The sequence below is a fragment of the Protopterus annectens genome, chromosome 9.part0, assembly GCF_019279795.1.
Source record: "Protopterus annectens isolate FY-2018-M chromosome 9.part0, PAN1.0, whole genome shotgun sequence".
In the NCBI taxonomy this organism is placed as follows: Eukaryota; Metazoa; Chordata; order Ceratodontiformes; family Protopteridae; genus Protopterus; species Protopterus annectens.
The window spans coordinates 867771617-867792261 of NC_056743.1; the positions used below are offsets into that span (position 1 = coordinate 867771617).

The 20645-nt window shown below is 42.5% G+C and overlaps 1 protein-coding gene across 2 annotated transcripts in view; it reads right to left on the bottom strand.

The window, feature by feature from the left end:
• Positions 1-20645, bottom strand: part of OS9 (OS9 endoplasmic reticulum lectin) — a 1402051-nt gene that overhangs the window by 1035768 nt on the left and 345638 nt on the right. The window lies entirely within an intron of this gene.

The window sequence follows — 20645 nt, forward strand, 5'->3', positions numbered from 1 at the left end:
ATGGAATAATTGATACCATTACTCTCAGGGTTCTCAAATTCTTTTCAAGATCTCTTGCAAAGAAAGATTGAGAAAACAAAGGAAAGGACCTTAGGAGGAAGAAAGCTGGCCATAGTAAGGGTCTGAATCCTGTGCAAAAAAGATTTAGAGCAAAACCTGCAATGTGAAGCAGCAGCATAGTGAATTCTAGGTCCTAAAGTAGTTCAGGGGGGTGGTCCCAATCAGGTCGTCCAGACAAGTAAAATCTGATCATGGGGCTTGCAAAAGGCCAAGACTGGGACAGACGTTCTGTAAAAACCCGTGGGGGCACAGAACAGCCAAAAGGCAAAGCAAAGCAGACAACTAATAATGCAAAGAGGATACAGAGAACTTTAAATACTTCCTGAGGAGAGGGTGCATAAGAATATGCAGTTATGCATCCTTCAGGACCACAGACATCAGAAAAGCCTAAGGAAGAAGCATTGGGAACAAAGACTGAAGAGTCAACATTTTGAAAAGCAGAACTTTCAGAAATGCATTGATAAAGTTGAGGTCTAGAATGGGCCTCCAGAGCAGTCCCTTCCTGGGAACCCAAAACATTCTGGAGTAGAAACATGCACCCTCCTCTGGTAAGGCTACACTGGTTGAATAGTACCTTGAGCCAATAGTCCTTGAATAGGAGGAGGAAAATTAAATAACTGAAACAGGAGATTGAGGAATACCTGAAAAGGGGAAAAGGTACTTCCATACAATGAAATGACCGTTGTGAATGATAGACAGAACCCAGGAGTCAGTGGTAATTTGTTGCCAAATGGAAAAACACAGTTACCCTCAGCCAGATTCCTCTTTCCCAAAGGTTAAGAGGAAGATGAATGTCAAATACAGGCAGACTAAGCAAAACGGGAAGGCTTCTTTCTGTTCCTGTAATCTGGAGCACGCTTCTCGGAAATATGAGGGTCTCTTACCATTTACAGGCAGTTTATGATGTTTACATACACAAGAGTTCTTACAGGTAGTTCTTCTAATATTTGAGTATAGCAAGAGAAAAATTTGTTTAAGGTCTTCCCTTTGTCTTGCAAAGCTTTAAAAAGATCAGCAAAGCCAAATAATGTCTGGGTAACTAGAGGAAGTCCAATAATTCTGCCTTCACATCTGCAGGGAGACTGAAGCTGAAGTCAGAAATACCTCCTAATGTCTTACGCTAACGCAACCGCCCTAGAAGGAGCATCATCATCATCATAGCGGCATTTGATGTCATGACAAGCTACTTGGGAAGCAGAACACAACAAAGGGCTAAAGTCTTAGAATCAGCCTCAGGCAATGTCAGCTAACACCCCCCACACCCAGTTGGACAAAAAGAGCAAGCACATACCTAGTCATATGGGTCTGGTATTTGTTGATCCTGATAACAAAAGTATACACCATCTTACCACACCAATCCATTGCTCTACTAAATTTGACTGAAGGTAAGAGCTTGGAAGAGGCAAGCAGCTTTGTTAATTGAAAGGGAAATCAAAAAAGGATCCGAAGAGTGGTTCCTATACAAGAATTTGAGCCTGAGGGCCCTTATAAAACCTGTCTTTTTTTAGGAGTAGAAGGCAGGGACTCAGCAGCTTGGGAAGCAGATGTCAAGTGCCTTTCAAAACAGGAGGAACTGCAGAGGGTCTGGGAGAATTCATTCATAAGACATCATTGGATGTCAGACAACTAGGAACTTTGAAAATGACAGTGTTCCATTATTTTAACAATGGTACCCTCAAAAGAAAGTATAAGGGAGTCAGGGGTGAGGTCATCATCATCATCATCACCCCCCTCATCAAAGTCAGAGGAGCAAGATTCTCAGAATAAGCCAAAGATTCCGCCCCAGAATCCAAATCATTATCCTCAGAAGAATCAGTATTTGCAAGTCTTTTAGGGAGTGTGGAAAAAGAGGGAAAACTAACAGAAGAAGGTCCTGATAAATCCTGAATAGGCTTTAAAAACACTTTGGGTAGTTTCTAACAGGAAACTCAGCCTTAAAAAACATAGGTGCTTCAGAACCTTGCCTAACCTCTATAAGAGAACCAGGTATTTCTTCCTTACAACTATCTGTGGGACCCCACCAGGCCCTTCAGAAATTACCATTTGCAGCTCTCCCTTCCTGTCCACAACAGACATCAGCTTGGCTTCACAAGATGTTAGAATGCCATGTCCCATTTTGGCCTACAACAGGGTTGTGACAGAGAGCAGCTGCTGGAACGGAATGGTCATCAGGCTCTTCATCTGACCCTACAAAGATTTTTGGTAGAAGCCGGACAGTGGAAGTCCAAGTGTAACTTTTCAGACTTCTTTTTCAAAAGCAGCCAATGTCTCAGCCAGGAAGATTCAGAACCCATGGTCTCTCAAGTGAGTAACTTTAAATCGCTGAATCTCTAAACAGTACAACAGGAAAGACAGATGGCTACACAGGGCCTTAGGAACAAAAGCCTGGAAAATATCACACTGTTTACAAACGTGGTCTGAACACAAAAAATAAAGGCACTTTGTTGTCTATCTTTCCGGGGAATCTGCCTCCCAACACTCACATTTCCCTTTTCTGGATGATACGTGCCTTCAATAAACCAAATAACATAGGAAAAAAATAAAAGGAAGAGTTTCAAGTGGAGTACTTCAACCCTTGTGTTCAGAGCAAATAGGAGGGGAAGAATTTTCAGAGTGAATTCACAGCAGCCTACAGAATGGTAGCAAAGAAGTTGAGGATTTGGCTCTTGTACGTCACTTGTGTACCTTGCACATCAGACACAGGACAAACGTCTGAAGTACACCACTCAGACGGGCCCAAGGCTTTGGTACGCTGGCTAGACATACAGCTTTCCTTGGCAGGATACCCCCTATTGTAAGGAATACTTCAACAGTAATTAATGGACATCTGTATTGATAACTAATGCAGAGAGTAATGACATTTCAATCTTTCTCAGCAAATCTGTAAGGGTTAAAATATACATGGTTTGGCTGGAGTGAGCTACAGGCCTACAAGGCAAAATGGTATACACCAATGTTTGAAAGTGAATCAGTTAGAGCATGTATGATACAAAACCAAGATGACTGAAGCACTGTGCCTATGTAGACTCTGACACTGAAAGTGAAGGTACACTGGTGATGGTGACACTGGTACTTAACGAACTACATGACAAGAAAAGTGAAAAAAACAAAAAATCCTACAAGATGGGGGAGATCCAACATTGTATATGCTACAATGATTTAGTTAATTATAGTGCAAGATAAACATTAACTAATGTTATTAGAAAACTGCAAATGCCACAGCATTGGCCGATAAGATCATATTGCCATTTTTGCAAATAGTTTTGAGAGGTGCGTATTCTGGTCAAAAGCTACTGTGATAAACAAGTGTGTTGGGGACAGTAAAAAAAAAAAGTACAGTTTTGTACCTACCATAAATGTAGATGTTCGAGTGTTCACACTGCTGCAGTCATTACACTTGGGTTATCCTGCCATCAAGGTGGTCCCGTAGTCGGCCAGAGTTCCAAAGTCTTAGTCCGGCGTCAGTTGCTGTCGCTTCTTCCCTGACGTCAGTGCACCAGGGGTATACAAGATGCATCCAACGCCATTTTCTTCAGTTTTTCTTGCCTCAGATGTCAGGTGCCCCCAAGTAGGTAAGCAATACATACTGCTAATAAAAGATATACATATAAAAATAAAAACAATACCTTCAGTTACAAGCAAATACACCACAAAGGTTGTATAGGATAGAAAGGTATAGATAAGCCCAGCTAGTTCAGAGGGGATGGAGGGAGGGTAACCTGGACTGCAGCAATGTGAACACTCTAACATCTACATTTATGGTAGGTACAAAACTGTACTATGTTCATCGTGTTACACTGCTGCAGTCATTACACTTGGGCAAAATCCCAAAGCTAAGGTTGGGTGGCTGGTCTATAAAGAGTTAGGATTGGCTATGAGGCCCTGCAGAACTGTAGTGGCAAATCCTGCTCTGGATTTAGAGTAGAGTAAAGAGGCAGGTGGTAATGCTTGATAAAGGTGTGCACTGAACTCCAAGTTGCAGCTTCCAAAATTTCCTTGGTAGATACTCCTCTGAGAAAAGCTGTTGAAGTGGCTGTTGCCCTGGTGGAATGTGGCCTAATGTTATTTGGGACTGATTTTCCATGCTGTGTGTAGCAGTAACGTATACAGTGTCCTATCCATTTGGATATAGTCTGCTTTGAGATAGCCTTGCCCTGTGATCCTGCAGCATATGCTACAAACAGTTGCTCAGTTTTCCTGAAAGCTTTTGTTTTGTCCAAGTAGAAGCGTAGCTGCCTGTGTATGTCTAAAGAATGCAGACGTTTCTCCCCTTTATTCTGGGGGTTTGGATAAAAAGTTGGCAAATGGATGGTTTGGTTAAGAGCCACACTAGATACCACCTTTGGCATAAAGGTAGAGTTTGTCCTTAAAGAAAACCTGTCCTGATGAAAAATTATAAAAGGTTCCACTGCCATTAATGTCTGTAGCTCAGACTCTTCGTGCTGAAGTTACTGCCAGGAGCAGAGCTGTTTTCCATGATAAAAATTTTAGATCGGCTGTATTGGCTGGCTCAAAAGGTGGCAGGGTTAGATTTTCCAAATCAAAATTGAGGTCCCAAGTTGGTGTTGGTGCTCTCCGGGGCGGTCTTATGTTTTTAGCCCCTCTGAGGTACTGTTTTAGTAAGGGATGAGAGAATAAAGGAGGATCCGTGTTGTAATGTGCTGAAATGGCAGAGGCGTGGATCTTAATTGACGAGAAGGATAGGCCTCTGTCCAGCATCTCAGTTAAGTATTGTAAAATCTGAGGAATGTTTGGAACTAGAGGGTCAAGGTTTTGAGCCTGGTTCCAGGCGCAGAATCTCTTCCATTTTTCTGAGTAAGCTTTCCTGGTGCTAGGCCTCCTGGCCACCAAAATGACATCCATAACAGCTTTAGAGAGGGGTGTTGCCTGTTTGACTAATGAATTTGTCATGCAGCCAGGTTTAGGGTTTTGAGCTGACCGTGCAGGATGATTGTTTTGTCGAGTCAGAAGGTGTGGAATTTGAGGCAAAATCCATGGTGGGCCTTGAGCTACGTTCCTTAAGGTAGGGTACCAGTGCTGGCGTGGCCAGTCTGGAGCAATCAGGATCATCTGTGGTTTTTCTTGTCTGGCTTTTAGGAGTACCTTTGAAAGGAGAGGCAGCGGCGGGAAGGCATAAACTTTTAGGTTTTTCCAGCTGAACAAAAGAGCATCCACTTTCCATGCTTGTTTGTTATAAGTCCTTGTGCAGAATTTTTGTAGTTGGCAATTCAGTGGGGAGGTGAAAAGATCTATGTCTGGGCATCCCCATTTTGTGTTACCATGCTAAAGATTTGTGGATTCAATTTCCATTTGTGAGGGTCCATGATATTTCTGTTTAGATCGTCTGCCAGAGTATTCTTCTTTCCTGGCAGGAATTGTGCTTGCAGGTGAACTTGATACGTTAGAGCTGTGTTCCACAAGGTCATGGCTTGCCTGCATAAGGGATAAGAATGAGTGCCCCCTTGCTTGTTTATGTACCACATTACTGTGGTGTTGTCTGTCTTTAATAATAATTGTCCTGGATGCAGAAGGTCCTTGAAAGCTGTTAGGGCATTTTGAACAGCCAACATCTCTTTTTGATTAATGTGAAGATGCATCTGGTCTGTGGTCCACTTGTCCTGAATGCATTTTCCTGCCATGTGTGCTCCCCAGGCGTAATCCGAAGCATCTATTGTTAAAGTCTGCCTGGCTGTGGGTAGGGTAAAAGGCTGACCCTTGTTTAGGTGACATGTCTGTGCCCACCATCGAAACTCCGGTTGTAGGCAGGGAATCATTGGTATTACTGCTTCTAAACTGTGAGTGTTGAGTCCAAACACTTTTTAGGTACCATTGTAATTTCCTCATATGCAGTCTGGCATATGGTATTAGTAGTATGCAGGATGCCATGAATCCCAGTACCTGCAGAATTTTTCTTGCAGGGAGATGGGACTTTTTTGAGTTAGTTGAACTTGTTTGTCTGGCGTGAGGTAAGCCATCTGGGCCGTTGTATTTAAGCTGGCACCCAGGAATATAACCTGTTGTGAGGGCACTAGTTTTGACTTATTTTCGTTTACTGTGTACCCTAGAGAAATTAGCAACCTTTTTACAAATGCCAGATGCTGTAGAAGAACGTCCTTTGTCTCTGCATGAATGAGGCAGTCGTCCAGGTATGGATATAATTGAATTCTTTTGTCTGCAAAATGCAATTACTGGTGCCAGGCACTTTGTGAAGACCCTGGGCGCAGTAGATGAGCCAAAGGGCAGTGCAGAGAATTGGTAGTGCATTGTACCAGCTTTGAATCTGAGGTATCTTCTGCAATTTTGTCTGATAGGGACATGCAGGTATGCCTCTTTGAGGTCCAGAGTAATAAGCCAAGCCTTCTTGCCCAGCATGGGTAGCTGCTGTAATGTCAACATTTTGAATTTCGGAATATCCAGGTAAGTATTTAGAATTGAAAGGTCTAGTATGGGCCTCCAGGCCTTGTCCTTTCTGGGGACCAGGAAGAGTCTTGAGTAAAATCCTTGTCCTTGTTCCTGTTGTGGTACTTTTTGAATAGCTCTCATGTCCATGAGGGCTGAAATTTGTTTCTGTGCCTCTGCCCATTGATTTTGTGGCAGGTCTGGCATTCCTTTTAGCCTTGGTAAAGTATGAAAGTGGAACCTGTAACCCTGAGACACAATATTCAGAACCCATTTGTCTTGGGTGATTGTTTGCCAGGTTTGAGAAAAAAGAGCAAATTTTCTCCCTAAGGGGGCTTCCAAAAGGGAAGTGCTTGGCGTACAAAGGGGAAAGTCATTGTGACTGTTTCCTGTAAGGTTGAGACTTGTCCCCACCTCCTTTTGGGGTTGAGGTACCCCACTGCTGTTGTCTGTTTGAGCCTTGGGGTTGAGATCTGCCTCTTGGGCGCCTGTATCTGCCTCTCTCTGGCCTGTCTGACACTGGAAAGGACCAATTCTTTGTTGGCCAATTTCTGCTAAATTGAGGTGGCTGTACCTGTAAGAAAACATTGACTGTTTGCAAAGATTTAGCTTTATCCTCCATTTTCTTTAACACCTCTTCTGCCTTAACACCAAACAAGGTATCATGCTGTAAAGGAGCATCCAATAATTTTGCCTTAACATGCCTTAACATGATCAGGTAAAACCACAACCCACGCTGCTGAAACCCTTACAAATGCCTTCTACGAGCACCTCCAGGAATGTATGGATCAAGCAATCCCTAATAAAATCAAGACCCTTTCCACCAAAGGCAGGCACCCGGTCTGGTGGACCCCAGCCATAAACAAACTCTACAACAAGAGGAGAAAGCTACTACATGACAGAGCAAAATCCCTAAAAGGGAAGGCATCTCTGATCAATACTAGCAAAAAACTACGATCACTCATAAAATCATCCAAGGCCAACTTTGAGAGAAAAATCGCAAATGATACAAAAGACAATCATAAGGCCTTCTTTAGCTAGGTTAGAAACCTGGGTGGAAACTCCCAGATATGCTCAGAATTAGTCCAAAATGATAAAAAAAATCACTGAACCCACAGACATTGCCAACATACTGGCAGACAGGTTCAGTGCAAATTTCTCCCTCCCTCCCCCAAAAGGAGAAATATCTATCCCACCAGAGTCTAGCCTCCCAAACATCTCAGATGCCCAGGTGAGAGCTGCTCTCTCTAAAGCAAAAAACACAGCATCAATGGGACCGGACGGTGTCCCCGGCTGTGTGCTACACGAACTCAATGAGGAACTAAACCCACACATAAGGCTGCTGTTTAATCTTAGCCTTACTACAGGATACGTACCCAAAGAATGGCGTACGGCAACTGTGGTCCCACTCCACAAAGGCGGTGCTTCTACGGACCCTGGAAATTACCGCCCCATAAGCTTGACGAGCCTGGTCTGCAAAGCTATGGAGAGGATCATAATGGAACTCATAAATAAAGACATTGGGGACCTACAGACACTGGATCCTACCCAATTTGGCTTTGTCAAGGGCAGATCCTGCCTCTTGAACTTGGTCGACTTTTTCAAAACAGTCACTAAGGCCATTGATGAGGGTAAGGCAGTTCACACAGCCTACCTTGACCTAGCAAAACCGTTCGACACAATACCCCACTCGGGCATCATAGAAAAGCTCACCAGCTTAGATGTAAACCCATATGTCACAAGATGGGTTGCAAACTGGCTCAAGGACAGAACACACAGGGTTAGAGTTGCTGGTGCCATGTCAGACTAAGCCGGTCACGAGCGGTGTCCCACAGGGCTCAGTCCTGGGCCCCCTCTTGTTCGGCATTTATTTTTCTGAAGTGCAGGCAAACATAGGGGGATTGTGGCTGACAAAATTTGCAGATGACTGCAAACTGGGCACCATAATTGACACTCCATCAGACACAGACATCCCTCCAGAGAGGTCTCATAGAAATGGATAACTGGTGCCAGAGCCATGGCCTTAAGCTAAATGCCAAAAAATGTATAGTCATACCCTTTGGGAAAAACAAGGTAACCCCTAATTACCACATAGGTGGTAATCCATTAAACACGGAAGAAGTTATCAGGGACCTGGGGACCCAAGTTGACAGTAACCTCTCTTTTGACACTCACATTGCCAAAGTGGTTAGGAAGACCTTCTACATTGCCCACCTGATCATGAAGGGATTCACATCCAGATCAGGAGAGGTCATTGTACCCTGTACTCTTCACTTATCAGACCAATGATTGAGTACAACGCCCCATTGAATGTACCTTACCCGACACCTGCAGCAGTTGGAAAGACCCCAAAAGTTCCTCACCAAAAGGATAAAGGGGCTCAAACATATGTCATACGATGCCCGACTGAAGAAACTCCAGCTCTATTCAGTGCATACCGTCTGCTCAGAGGTGATCTGTGCCTGACATACAAGGCCATGTCCAACCCGGAATTAATGGACATGCTCCACCTCAAAAATCCAAATCCACCAGAGCCACGAGAGCAAGAGACTTAAACCTCAACACGGATATAAATAGGATGTGCTGGAGGGACAGATTCATCACCCAGAGACTTCCTACACTATGGAACAGAATCCCAGTCCATGTGAGGCAGAGCCCCTCACTGACTCTGTTCAAGAGAAATCTTGACGAGTGGATGGGAGATCGTAGGTTTACCCCGGGAATCATCTCTGTATCACTGCTGGACAGAGGCACAGCAAACTAATGGGTACAGTATTCTCATCCTAAGGGGTGGTGAAAGCCACACACACTCTGGCTAGGCTTATAAATGCCCTAGGGCAGATAGCCTAGTATGAACCTATGAACCTATGAACTCTGTTCTTTTAACCAAGCATGTCTTCGAATCACAGAACCTGTAACTGCGGCTCTACAAGAGGCCTCTAAAGAATCAAAACCACATTGTAGAGTATGTTTTCCCACCTGTTCAACTGCATGCAATAAATCCTGCATTTCATTACAATCAGGAGCTTCTGAGCTTGCAAGCATTTTCTGTTTTAACTGAGCCATTAAATATTGTTGGTACTTAAGCATATGAAACTGGCAATTTAAAGCTCTTACTGCTAAAGTTGCAGAAGTGTATACTTTCTTCCCCCATCTATCCAAAGCTCTGGAATCTCTGTCAGAGGGGACTGGATTTTTTGCAATGGAAGCCTTAACCCCTTTTGGACCCTGGGAAAAAGCTTCTGGCTCAGCCGAAGGGTTTTTATAAAAACTTGTGAGAGTCAGGGACTCTATAATATCTATCTGGCTTGGCTGGTGCAGGGGGCAAAGAATCAGGAGATGAGCTGGATTCACAGAACACATCATCCACAACATCTAGCACAGGCGGAATAGCCAAGGGCCTGTGCTGAGGCAATAAAAGGAAATCCCTGAGCCTTTTTTGGGATTCTGAGTAATCCTGACTTTCCCAATGGAAATATTCCCTCATGGTATGTAAAGTTTCCCCAAAAGAATAATCCTCAGGAGGAGAGGCTGAAAGGATAGATTCTTTGGCATCAGAGTCCTCGTAGGGGGGTAGAGAGTATCCCTGGTCTGAAGAGGAATCCGAGGAAATGGAAACCTGATCAGAGGAATCAATCTGTATCCTGCCTAGGCCTTTTCTCAGGAGGGGGATGGGAACCCCTGATTAGAGTAATGAGGTCTTCGGCCATTTTAAGCATCTGTTTCTTAGGCATGGAGGTCTGTCCAGGAGAATGCTGTACTTCTTTCTTTGTCTTTAATGGTACTTTTGTCTTGGCTGTTGTTTTAATAAGTTGTGAAGGTCTGAAAACACCCTCAGAAGCAGATGCCTGCTCAGCAGCTCCGGACCCATCTGAGGGATTAGTTTACGTAAGCCCAATACCTTGAGTTTCCAGAGGCCTAGTTGTCTCCACGTGGGAGTCGGAGGTGGCCTGTGGCTCTGAGGTAGCGGGTGTCAGGGGCTGCGAAAGCGCCTCACTGATAACCGGCAACTGTCCTAGAAGAGGTTTCGTTGTCGGTTTTGGACCTCAGATGCCTGTCTTTATCCTTGTCCCTGCGTTTTTTCGGTATTGCGGTTGTCGGTTGATCAGACGACATAGTATAATTGAACCTTCGGCCAAAGTAGTCCAAAGCAAAATCAAAACGTCTTTTTATAGTGTGTTTGTTAAATCTAGCACAAAACCGACAACTAGTGACGTCGTGATCAGGGCCTAAGCATGGGATACAGTAAAAGTGGAAGTCCTTATGAGGTATTTGCTTCCCACAAGAAATACAATTAACTTTTTCTGACATCGGTCTGAGGCAAGAAAAAAGTTTCCCCAACGGGGTACTTAGCTTTATTGAAGACTTCGGATCTGAAATTCGACTTCAAAAATCTCAGGAGTCGGCCGACCGGCACTTGCGAACTGCTTTTGCTTTGGGCACCGCGCGGCAAGAAAGACTGGAGAAAATGGTGTCGGATGCATCTTGTATACGATTGGCTCACTGGCGTCAGGGAAGATGCGACAGCAACAGACACCGGACCAAGACTTTGGAACTCTGGACGACTACAGGACCGCCTGACGGCAGGATAACGCAAGTGTAATGACTGCAGCAGTGTAACACGATGAACATCTGCACAGTACAGAAAGACAAAACATAAGCACAGAAAAAAAAAAGTTAAAGCACGACTACTTACAACTTGTCTCTAAAAACAAAAATAGACTGATAAAATATTACAAGACACAATGTTAGAAAATGCACTTTAGTGCAGTTAATTATGTCAAATGTTGACTGAAGAAGACCCATCCCCCAAAATATATACATATTTTTTTTGCCCCTGAAGGATATTGCTCAGTTGCTTTTCTACCTTCACCTAACTGGTCTACTTATCCAGGAAGGGGACAATGGTATTTCCAGGTTAGGAATGGGCCCAAACTCATTTGTTTCTAGCTGAGAATGCCTATCGGCCCTCTGCACCCCAGTAAGACTGAAATGGTAGAGAGTAGGTCAGTTTGCAGGTCCCAGGGACCAACCTATCTTCTTCCCTTGGCAGATACTATCAGCCTACCTCTGATACCCCCTGAGGAAAAACAAGACTCAAAACACCGATTTCCCTTCTGCTACATACTACAAACGCACTAATGACAGCATGGGTGCAGAACTCTACTAGATAAACATCTAGTGGCTCCTGCTAGGTGTCACCCCATGTGGTGAGCCACAAACACACACACATGCACGTGTGCGCACACACACAAACACACACCCAGGAGGGGGGCTAGCAGTGGCTGCTCACACACCCAGGAGAGGGGCTAGCAGTGGCTGCTCACTCTCATCCTTCCCAGCAAGCTCCTTCAAGGACACCAGCTGTTAACTCTAGTAACCTGCAATACAGACTAGGTCTTGCCCCTTTGCACCATGGAGCCAGCTGGTTCTGATCACATTTGTCATGAGAAACACTTCCTTGTCTGCTGATGTACTTGTGTTTTTTCTTTTTAAAGACAACTCAGTAAGGGCAAATTAAAGCCATATACTGAGTTCATCATAATCCTCTTAAAAGGATAATTCAGCTTAGCAGCCTGACACATTTTAATGTCTATAGTAGACAGTATGAATAGTTTCTAAAGGTTCATAAGAGAATAATAGGCCAACTGCCCTGAAGGGCCCGTTTGAGCCTAGCCAATAACTACAGGTCAGAATGAAACCCTGCACCTTGTGTCTATAAGGTAAAGACAGTACAGTTGTGTACAGTTACCATAAATGTAGATGTTCAAATGTATTCACTGTTGCAGTCATTACATTTGCTGCTAGCAGGTTGCCCTCAGTCGGCCTGAATTCCAAAGTCTTGGGTCCTGCGTTGGTTGCTGTCTTCACTTCCATGACGTCAGGGGTATAAAACATGCAGCCAACGCCATTTTCTTTAGTTTTTCTTGCCCCCGATGTCAGGTGCTCCCAAAAAGGTAGCAATATTATAAACAGTTTTTATATATATATATATATATATATATATATATATATATATATATATATATATATATATATAGACTGTAGAATGACAGGGGGATGGCAGGAGGGTAACCTGGACTGCAACACAATCGAACATCTACATTTATGGTAAGTGTACACAACTGTACCATGCTCTTCGTGTTTCACTGTTGCAGCCATTACATTTGGGTAGAATACCAAAGCTATGGTTGGGAGGCTGGAGCTAAACAGCATTAGGGGAGGCTATTAGGCCCTGCAACACTGCAGTGGCAAAGCCTACCCTGGACTTAGAATAGAGAGGCACATGGTAATGCTTTGCAAAGGTGTGAACAGAACTCCAAGTAGCAGCCTCTAGAATGTCCTTGGTTGGTACTCTTCTGAGAAAGGCTGCTGAAGTAGCTGCAGCCCTGGTGGAGTGAGACCTAATGCCCTTGGGCACAGGTTTGCCATGGTGTAAGTAGCAGAAACGGATGCAATGGCTTATCCACTTTGAAATTGCCTTTCCTTCTGATCCTGCAGCATATGACACTAGTAATTGCTCAGCTTTTCTTAGAGCTTTAGTAATGCTCAAGTAGAATCTTAGCTGTCTGTGTACGTCCAAGGAATGCAGAATTTTCTCCCCTTTGTTCTGCGGACTTGGATAAAAAGTTGGCAGATGAATTGTTTGGTTAAGAGCCACACTGGAAATTACCTTAGCCATAAAAGTAGGATTTGTCCTCAGAGACACCCTGTCTGGGTAAAATATGATAAAAGGCTCTACAGCCATCAGGGCCTGTAGCTCTGAAACTCTTCTTGCTGAAGTAATTGCTAGCAGCAGAGCCGTCTTCCATGATAAGAACTTTATATCAGCTGGTTCAAATGGAGGCAGGGTGAGCTTTTCAAAACATATAATTGAGGTCCCATGCAGGTAATGCTGATCTTCTAGGCCTTAAATTTTTGGCTCCTCTAAGATACTGCTTTAGTAAAGGAGGAGAAAATATTGGTGGCTCTGTATTGTAATGAGCCAAAATGGCAGAGGCATGGATTTTGACTTGATGAGAAAGATAGGCCTTTGTCCAGCATCTCAGTTAAGTATTGTAATATCTGAGGAATATGTGGTTCTGCTGCATCAGTTCCTTGTGCTCGATTCCAAGCACAGAATCTCTTCCATTTGTCAGCATAATATTTTCTAGTACTAGGCCTTCTGGCTTCCAAAATGACATCCATCACAGCTTTACTGAGAGGTGTTGTTTGTATGATTACAGGATTAGCCATGCTGCCAGGTTCAGAGTCTGTAGTTCATTGTGCAGGATTCTGATCGTTTTGCTGGGAAAGTAGTTGTGGTTTTTGAGGCTAGGTCCAAGCTGGGTATTGAGACAATTTCCTTAGGATTGGGTACCAGTATTGGCAGGGCCAGTCTGGGGCAATTAATATCTTTGGCTTCTCTAATCCGACTTTTAGGAGGACCTTGGGTAGAAGAGGCAGAGGAGGAAAGGCGTAAACTGATAGGTTTTTCCAACTGAAGGATAGGGTGTCTACTTTCCATGCTTGTCTGTGGTAAGTCCTTGTGCAGAATCTTTTCAGTTGATAATTTTGAGGAGAGGCAAATAGATCTATGATGGGCTCTCCCATTTTCTGTTATCAAACTGAAGACTTGTGGATTTAGTTTCCACTCGTGAGGATCCATAAGGTTTCTGCTTAAATTGTCTGCCAAGAGTGTTTTGTTTTCCTGGCAGGAATTGAGCTTGAAGATTTATTGGTAGGTCAAAGCTGTGTCCCATAGTGCCATGGCTAATCTGCAAAGGGCGTATGAGTGTGTGCCCCCTTGCTTGTTTATATACCACATGACTGTGGTGTTCTGTCTTGATCAGTAATTGTCCTGGATGAAGTAAGTCCTTGAAGGCTGTTAGGGCATTTTGAACAGCTAGCATCTCTTTCTGGTTGATATATAGATGCATTTGATTTGGTGCCCATATGCCCTGAATGCATCTTCCTGCCATGTGGGCCCCCCAGGCATAATATGATGAGTCTGTTAAGGTTTGTCTGGCAGGGGGTAGAGTGAAGGGCCGTCCCCATATTTTGGTGACAGGCCTTTGCCCACCATAGAACCTCCGGTTGCAGGCAGGGAATGAGAGGAATCATTGTTTCCAGACTGTGTGAATGTTGACTCCATAACTTTTTAGGTACCACTTAAGTTTCCTCATATGCAGTCTTGCATATGGAATTAGTAGGATGCCATGAAGCAGAGAGCCTGCAGAATTTGTCTTGCAGAAGACTGGGTTTTTGTTACCATCAGTTTGAAGTAAGTAGTCAGTTGCCTTTGTTTGTCTGGCATAAGGTAAGCCATCTGGGCAGTTGTATTCAAGCTTGCACCCAGGAATGTTATCTTTTGAGAGGGTACCAGTTGTGACTTACTTTAATTTATTGTGTACCCTAGGCATGTTAGAAGCCTTTTCTCAAATGCCAGGTGTCGTAGAAGAGTGTCCTTTTTCTCTGCTTGAATGAGACAGTCGTCCAAATTCGGATATATTTGAATACTTGAATACTTAAAAATAATAAACTCGGTGATAAACCAAACTGTGCTTTAATGCAGAAATTCAGTAAAAATCCAGTAAGCACTTTCATCTTTTCATACACAAGACTTCTTCAGACTGAATTAAAACCTCTCACTTCATTCATTAAATACTAAAAGACATCACATGACGTTCCCAATTAATGTCTTAACCCTTTCTTTCTCAAATAGGCTACAAACTCTTCTCTGTTCTTTAGCCCAGGGGGATAGCAGGCATTCAACTTGACCTGCCATGTATATTCCAACCATCCCAACTCTACCTCAGCATTCAACTTGATCTCATGGTCAGCAATATTTCCCAAAACCAAAAATTTAAAATTGATTTCACAACCCCCCCATTTTATAATGTTTACCTAAAGCATTAGCTTCATTGCCAGTTTCCGCAGCTCTTTTGTGTTCATACATTCTTTTGAACAGCTTAGTACGGCCAACATAGATTGCATTGAAAGACTGACATACAATTAGATAAACAAAAAACTTTGATTTGCATGTGTAAACCTTGTTGACATAACTTTGATTTGCATGTGTAAACCTTGTTGACATATATTTTTACATCATTAATAACAATTTCACCGACTCATTCATAAATTAAATCACAGAAATTGCATGTCAAACATTTTTCCATCCTGCCTCTTGCACTAAAAGACCTGGGATCCAAACTGCTTCGGAAAATGTTTTTAAAACTCTTTCCCTTTTTGTACAGAAAGCGTGGACCATTACCAACTGCTTCTAGTACTTCTTCACTGCTCTTCAAAAATTTCCAATTTGTTCTGATAATCTGTTTGATGGCTTTTTTGATGTGTCCAATAAAATCAAAGGTAGCGGTCAGAGGTACATCAAAAAAGTGAATGTTATTGAGTCAGACATTTTAGTCACTTTAGATGTGAAGTCTTTATATACAGTTATTCCCAATGAAGAATGAATGGAAATAGCGAGATTAGAGCTTTTAAGTTCAAGTTTGTTTTCCAATAATACTACTAGTTTACTTATGGAAATTTTAGATGTTATTTTGAGCTACAACTACTTCAAGTTTAAAGATGATTTTTCCCGTCAAAAAAATGGAGTATCAATGGGTACAGCGATGGCACCCAGTTATGCCAACATTTTCATGAATGGTTGGGAGAAAAGACATTTTGATTAATACATTCAAAAACAATATACTTTGTTACAAACGCTTTATAGATGATTTGTTTATTGTTTGGAGAGGGGGGTTGTAGTCCCTTGAATCTTTCTTGCTGTATATAAACAGGGTTTGAATGTATTTGAAATTTACTTCAGTTTTGAATGACAAAAGTATTTCATATGTGGATGTAGTAGTCTATAAAGAAAATGGCAAGTTAGCTACTAAAATTAACAAAAAGAATGTGCAAAATAATGCATATTTACACTTTTCAAGCATGCATCCCAGATATATGAAATAAAATATTGTTAAGGGTCAACTGATGAGGACAAATCAACTTACTTTAGATGATGCTGATTTTGTTAAAGAGAGCAAAGCTATATGTAACAAGTTTGTAGCTAGAGGCGATTCAAATGAATTAGTGAGAAGTAAACTTAGTGAAGTCAAAAGAACCAGAGAAAATTTAGAAGTTTATTCTAAGAAAAATATCAACAATGATTTTGGAACTGCTATGGAAATATCGAATAGTGTAGATTCGGAAGCCATCAATCAGATTATCAGAACAAATTGGAAAATTTTGAAGAGCAGTGAAGTAGTACTAGAAGCAGTTGGTAATGGTCCACGCTTTCTGTACAAAAAGGGAAAGAGTTTAAAAAACTTTTTCCAAAGCAGTTTGAATCCCAGGTCTTTTAGTACAAGAGGCAGGATGGAAAAATGTTTGGCATGCAATTTCTGTGATTTCATTTATGAATGAGTCAGTGAAATTGTTATTAATGATGTATGTCAACAAGGTTTACACTTGCAAATCAAAGTTTGTTGTTTATCTAATTGTATGTTAGTCTTGCAATGCATTCTATGTTGGCCGTACTAGTAGGGAGCTGTTCAAAAGAATGTATGAACACAAAAGAGCTGTGGAAACTGGCAATGAAGCTAACGCTTTAGGTAAACATTATAAAATGGGAGGTTGTAAAATCAATTTTAAATTTTTGGTTTTGGGAAATATTGCTGACTATGAGATCAAGTTGAATGCTGAGGAGGAGTTGGGATGGTTGGAATATACATGGCAGGTTAAGTTGAATGCCTGCTATCCCCCTGGGCTAAACAGAGAAGATTTTGTAGCCTATTTGAGAAAGAAAGGGTTAAGACATCAATTGGGAATGTCATGTGATGATATATTTTAGCATTTAATGAATGAAGTGAGAGGTTTTAATTCAGCTTGAAGAAGTCTTGTGTATGAAAAGACGAAAGCGCTTACTGGATTTTTACTGAATTTCTGCATTAAAGCACAGTTTGGTTTATCACAGAGTTTATTATTTTTATTTTTATCAGTTATTTGGTTTAATACGTTTTAAAGTGATATCTGAATACTTCTTTGTCTGCAAAATGCAATTACTGGTGCCAGGCACATTGTAAAGACCCTGGGTGCAGTAGATAAGCCAAAGAGCAGTGCAGAAAATTGGTAATGCATTAAGCCAGCCTTGAATCCGAGGTATCTTCTGCACAACTGTCTTATTGGGACATGCAGGTATGCCTCTTTTAGGTCTAAAGTCACAAGCCAAGCATTCTTGCCCAGCATAGGCAGAAGCTGTTGTAAAGTGAGCATTTTGAATTTTGGAATGTCCAGGTATGTGTTCAAAATTGATAAATCAAGTATTGGCCGCCAGGCCTTGTCCTTTCTGGGTACCAAGAACAGTAGAGTAAAAACCTTGTCCTTTCTCCTGTTCTGGTACTGTCTGAATGGCCCCCATATCCGTGAGGGACGTAACCTGTTTCTGTGCCTCTGCCCATTGTTTTTTTGGCAGATCTGGCCAACCATTTGTCATTGGCAGTGTGTGGAAATGGAATCTGTATCCCTGTGATACGATGTTTAGTACCCACCTTGTCCTGGGTTATTAACTGCCAATTTTGAGCAGAAAGTGCTAATTTTCCCCCTATGGGTGCTGCCAAAAGTGCTTGGTATAGGCAGAGGGAAGTCATTGGGATTGATTTCTGTAGGTTTGCGCTTTATCAACTCCAGATTTGGAGGTGGATGCACCCCATTACTTTGACCTGTACGAGTCTTGAGCCTGGTACCTGGAACCCTTAGGGCGTCTGGATTTACCCCTTTGAGCTCTGTCTGACACAGGAAAGGTCCATTTTTTGTAGGTCAGTGTCTACTGAATCTTGATGGCTGTACTTGTAAGAAATCTTTAACAGTTTGCATAGACTTAGCTTTGTCTTCCATTTTCTTTAAAACCTCTTCTGCCTTAATGCCAAACAGCGAATCATGCTGTAAAGGTGCATCTAGCAATTTAGCTTTAACATGATCAGGCAAATTTTTTTTCCTTTAACCAGGCATGCCTCCTAATCACAGATCCAGCAACTGCAGCTCTGCAGGAGGCCTATAAAGAATCAAAACCACATTGCAAAGTATGCTTTCCAAATTTGTTCAGCTGCATGCAATAATGCCTGCAATTCTTTATTTTCTGCACATTCTGAAATCACCATCATTTTCTGTTTCAGCAATCCCATAACATGTTGTTGGTACTTAAGCATATGAAATTGACAGTTTAATGCCCTGATTGCCAAGGTTGCAGATGTATAAACCTTTTTTCCCCATCTCTCCAGTGTCCTTGAATCTCTGTCGGAGGGGGTAGGGTTTTTTGCTGTTGAGGCCTTAACAACCTTTGGACCCTGTGAAATAGTTTCAGGATCAGCAGCAGGGTTTCTAAATAAAAATTTATGAGAGTCAAGTACCCTGTAATATCCGTCAGGCTTACTGGGAGACGGCGGTAAGGAGTCAGGGGTCAGGCTTGACTCCGAAAACACATCATCCACAATGTCTAAAACAGGGGGAATGGCTAAAGGCTTGTGCAGAGGGAGAAGGAAATCCCTGAGCCTCTTTTTTGATTCTGAGAAGTCTTAACTCTCCCAGTGAAAATGCTCCCTCAAAGTATGCAAGGTTTCTCCAAATGAATAATCCTCAGGAAGAGATGCAGATGGAATAGACTCCTCAGCATCAGAATCCTCATAGGGAAGTAAAGATAATTCCTGATCAGAAGAGGAAATAGAAACCTGATCTGAAGATTCATAGTCAGTGTCTTGCCTAGGCCTCTTATCTGGAGGGGGACGTGTACCCCTGATCAAGGTAATAAGGTCTTCAGCCATTTTGATAATCTGTTTTTTAAGCATAGAGGCCTGTGCACGTGGCTCAGGCGTCGTTTTTTTAGTTTTAGAAGATGTCTTTGCCTTTGGTTTGATATATAAATGTTGAGGTCTCGATGCACCTTCAGAAGCCAGTGCCTGCTCAGCGGCTCCAGACCCATCCGAGGGAGATACATCCATCGGTCCAATGCCTTAAGTATCTTGCAGCATGCCAGACTCCACATGGGTGTCGGTAGAGGCCTGCGACTCGAAGGTATCAGGGGCTGTGAAAGCACCTCACTGAGAACCGGAACTGGCTTAGGAGAAGCTTTGTCGTCGGTTTTAGATCTCGATTGCCTTTCTCTGTCCTTTTCTTTGCATTTTTTATGTAGTTGTATTGCTATCCGACATTTCTGGGTAGTTAAACCTGTTTCCAAAATACTTAGATGCAAAAATATACCAACACTTAACACTTAATAGTGCATTGGTTAAATTTAGCACAAAACCGACAGACAGGCACGCTTTGATCAGGGCCTAGGCAAGGAATACAGTATAAATGGAAATCCTTATGAGGTATTTGCTTCCCACAAGTAATGCAATTATTAACTTTTTCGGACATCAAGAAAAACGTTTCCCCAATGGGGTACTTAGCTTTAGTGAAGACTTCGGTTCTGAAACTCAAACTCAAGTATTTCAGTAGTCGGCCGACCGGCACTTGCAAAATGCTTCTGCTTCGGGCACCGTGCGGCAAGAAAGACTAAAGAAAATGGCGTCGGCTGCATGTTTTATACCCTTAACGTCATGGAAGAGAAGACAGCAACTGGAGGACCCAAGACTTTGGAATTCAGGCCGACTGAGGGCAACCTGCCAGCAAATTACCCAAATGTAATGACTGCAACAGTGAAACACAAAGAACATCTCAACTATTATGCCAAACCTACCTGAAATACTCTGATATTTTCTAACCATCTCTGGACAACAAATATGGACACTTGGTTAATGAACTGCACTCGGTTCCTGTACCATGGCAAGAGCAGTAGAGGGTACCCAACCCAGGTGCCAACATGTAAAGGATGCTTAATGTTTGAAAGACTGACAGCTTACAAGCTGTCAAGTGATTCTGCAGCTTGTCAGCTGTCAAAATGCCCTGTTTATTTTTATAGGTAAATTGTGATCTCGTACAGACAGCTTATTAACTACTCTCTTAAGACAGCTTGCAAGCTCTCAAAAAGGAACTCAATGGCACCTGCTTATAGGCAGTTGGGAAAACTGGAACTTCAAAAGCATGTGCAGCACAATGTGCCATATTTCATTGTTACACCTCTCTTTACTTTTTGTTCAAAGATGCCAAAAAAAGAACATTTGCATGTAAAGTTAAGTGTCAAAGTCTCAATTCCATTCGGTGCTTTT